The 3,808-nt window shown below is 36.8% G+C and overlaps 1 long non-coding RNA gene across 1 annotated transcript; it reads left to right on the top strand.

The window, feature by feature from the left end:
* The first annotated feature begins 235 nt into the window (after positions 1-235).
* Positions 236-2,367, top strand: LOC124207535. The gene is made up of 4 exons (XR_006880026.1): positions 236-345; positions 468-1,594; positions 1,669-2,071; positions 2,146-2,367. It is a non-coding gene; the product is annotated as an uncharacterized LOC124207535 (long non-coding RNA).
* Positions 2,368-3,808: the final 1,441 nt, after the last annotated feature.

Here is a 3,808-nt window from a genome sequence, read left to right as displayed (position 1 = left end):
AATTTTGTTCAGTTCTGTTTCAGTTTTCCTCCTCTCCACAGGAATTCCAGAGAGGGTAAAAGAGATGCTTATTTCCGCTAACCACTACAGCACTTGAAGAAATTGTTGTTTTTGGAGCGCAAACTCACACCGCTGGATGGATCTGTAACTGCCCACCGGCCTACAATCTAGTGAAGGTTCCTTACTTGTGGGTGCTGTTTAGCCTATGCCTCTCTCTCTCTCTCTGCCTGTCAACTGGTAACGACGCCATAGTCGCTTGTCATTCAAAACTCTCGTTTTTCCTTTTTTGTTCCAAATAAACTATTTGGAAACTGCACACACCCGTATTGTTCTTATTCGATTCTGGTTAGTTTTCTCAATGTTATAATGTGTCACTTATGTATGTTCCACACATTGGAACTTTGTACCCTGTATTAGTTAATACGGATGCCTCATGTGACTCGAATAACCTTGTATATTCTCAACAGAAATTGGGCCCGGTCGTCCCAATCTTAGCACAACAGACCAAATACGAGAAATTCAACGCCAACACCACGGGCGAAATTCTAAACGTATAAGTTCAATCCAATTTTCGTACTTGACTTTGTGTTTTTTTACTTAACTTTGCGTTTTTCGTACTTTAATAGTACAATTCCTAAACAAAAGTCACTAAGTAAAGCTGATTTCCAAATGTTGTACTTGACTGATTTAAACAATATTTCAAGCAAACAAATTAGTGGATTTACGGCCAATATTTATATGTAAGCTATTGTAAAATATTTATTGGTGTACCAATTTTCGAGAATTTAAACCTCAGAGTGCTAGTAAACGAACACACTAGCTGTCGAGCACAGCCTCCAAGTCAAACAAAGAATCTAGCGGCAATTTCAGCGAATTCAGTGAATTCTACGAATTTTCCGAATGTTTTTAAAAATAATTTTGATGTAGTCCTTAACGAACAACAACGTATCTTCAAATAGTGATGATGACAGTGAGCATGGTCGTGAGATTCGAAAGAGAAAGCGTGAGCGTTTTCTACCATTTTACGCGAAACGGAATTATGTATTTGAACATTTTTACAACGAAAGGTGCGACGAATCTTTCGCTTTGATAGACCATCAATTCAGTTCTTTTACAGATATGTTTTTGTAACACTGCTCGTCTTTTTTTATTGTCTTATGGTTTTAAATTTGATTTTCAGAAATAGTATCCCCTCACTTGCCTAAAGGGTAAATTAGAGCCAAACGTAGGATCACGACTTGGACGTAGTTCTTACGGCCCTACAGTTTTATGCTACGGGATCTTTTAAGACTAGTCGGAAATGTTTTAAGGATCAGTTAGTCTTCCTTGTCAAGGCAGTGCACAATTTTTCTTTTGCACTCAGTTTGGTATCTAAAAACTATATATTGTATCCGGATGATCTTGCTGAGGCGAGTGCAGCGTAATGTCAAACCAAATTTGATATCAAATTTTACTAGGTTAAACGAGATTTTCAAAATGTCACCGGAATGTTGTGTCAGAATGTGTTGATGGGAATCACGTACGCATTGCGCGACTTTTCCTCCATGAAAAGGTTTAAGTCTACAGAAAGAATTATCAATCCATTTTTGTCCAAGTAATAGGAATCTGAGTGTATTTTATCAATTATCAAATATTATTAAATTATCAAATGCTTCATAATAAAAACAGGGAAAATGTGATGCCGTTTTATATCTTCCAACGAAACAAAGCCCGGAAGTTGTCACGACTCTACGATATTCGAAGCCAGTGTGATTAAAAAACAATTTGCTAACGGCTCATTCGGCCATGGCTTCCTTCTCGGGGACAGTGGGATAGCTGTCCAACGTATCTCATAACTCCTTATGAAGTTATTACGGCTATCCCGCCACTGCTAAAGAGATATATATATAATAATTCAAATGATTTAATTTTATTCAAAATTTTTGTTTCATTCTTATATTCGATTACAGAAACATTTCAACCAAGCCCACAAATCAACGAAGTGCATTGTGGAGCGATCATTTTGTATTAAAAAAAAGAGGTTTTATTGCCTACACGGAGAACTACGTTTCACTCAAACTAGAGCCTCGCGGTTTGTAGCATATTTTTGAAATATTTCTTGCTTTCATCATCTATATATATCTAACATTTATAAAATCGATGCAGGGTAATACCAGCATGTTGTGTGTTACACAATATTGTTTTGAATGGAAACCAATTACGATTGACGAAGACCATTTCCCCATAGTGCCAAACAAGAATTTGAGCGTCAGGTTAATCCGGCGACAGTGGTTTGCAAGCGCCAATGAATAACAAATCTTATTTTTATAGTTGTATTTTTCATGTTGACAAAAATACAATAAATTAAAGTTCGTTTTATGAATTAAACATTAACTCATGTAAATCAACTGGAAGATCATTCAAATGGAATGCCATGCTCTCGTCGGACTTGCATGGCCAGAAAAAGTACTTTTCGTCTCTTTTCTTTCATTCGATATCTTGCGGAGGGGACCGTCTCTTAAGAAACAGCGAATTTAGCTTTTTTAACCGCCTGTTAATCGCCTGGTTATGACTCATTGGCATATTAATGGACACTTGTTGCTGTCTTTCTGCTTTGAAATGGTTGGAGGTGTGACGGAGCCGGAAGGCGTGTCGGAACTGGAAGCTGACGAAGGGCTTGGCGTGGATGGTAGGGCAAAAACTGCAAAAATGATTGGCCAGCCCAAGGGTTTGTGAACTGCCGTGCCATAACATATCGCTAGCTGGTAATTGGGAAACGGTATGGTGGGAATGGGAGTTGGCTTCAAATTTCAAATATGCTGTTACATAGTAAATTAGATTTAAATAAAGATAAAGAATAGATATATAAAAGCTATATAGATATAAGCTAGGCTAGGCTAGCTAGATATAAAAGCTCACAGAATAGAAGAACTTACTGCTCCTCTACAACCTCGAGCAATAGTTCCACACCACCACTATTTCCTTGCAATTCGTTTCGAAAAAGAGCTTTAATTTCGGGGTTGTCTAAAGTTTATGTATCAACACTAAACTGGTTTGTCAAATCAAGCAAGACATGTTTTTTTTTTAAATAACTGAGTGTATAATCTTTTCGTACAGTTTTTCAATAAAAAAACACGTGTCCTCAACCTTTGAAATATAATATTTTAATTAAATGTTTTATATGAATACAATATATATATATATTGGCTACATATTCCCGTCAGTAAGAAACGATGTGCACTGATGTACTACAGTTGTACTAGCAGCTGTTTTAAGGCTATTCATTTTTTTTTATCTTCTTCAACAGTTTTGGTTTTGAATCTGGGCTCTTGTTCAATTGCTGAAAATGTATCCTTCCATGCTGCCTTTTCGTTTCCTTGGCAACTGTCGCGCTGTAAGAACCTGTGATGGTATCCTATACAACAAATTTAAAATGCATATCGCGTTACATAGGTTTATAGTTGAACAAATATAAGGTAAACAAACAAACACTGACCATATATCCACAAAAAAACTATATTGCATACCTTTTTAAAATGTAATGGTCAGCAAAGTTTCTGTCTCACGTTCTGACCAAACGTCTCGTTTTTCTCCCGGTATTCTTTTAGGTTTTGTACCGATCTTTAAAGTAAAACAATTAAAGAAACAACTTTACGAAAAGTAACTACACACGTGACAATGTAGCACAGGAGTTTTCTAGAGTTTTAAAATGTCATCTGCAAGACTCTTTGTAAGCTTCGTTATTATTGGCAGATAGAAGCGCCAATTGATCTCTCTTACCAAGGTATTACGGACATCCGCTTCGGGCCGAGGCAAAGGGGGCCGTTAG

Source organism: Daphnia pulex, chromosome 11 (genome assembly GCF_021134715.1).
Source record: "Daphnia pulex isolate KAP4 chromosome 11, ASM2113471v1".
NCBI classification, from domain to species: Eukaryota; Metazoa; Arthropoda; class Branchiopoda; order Diplostraca; family Daphniidae; genus Daphnia; species Daphnia pulex.
Note: the sequence above shows the minus strand (reverse complement) of the source record. Positions and strands in the feature narration are given on the sequence as shown.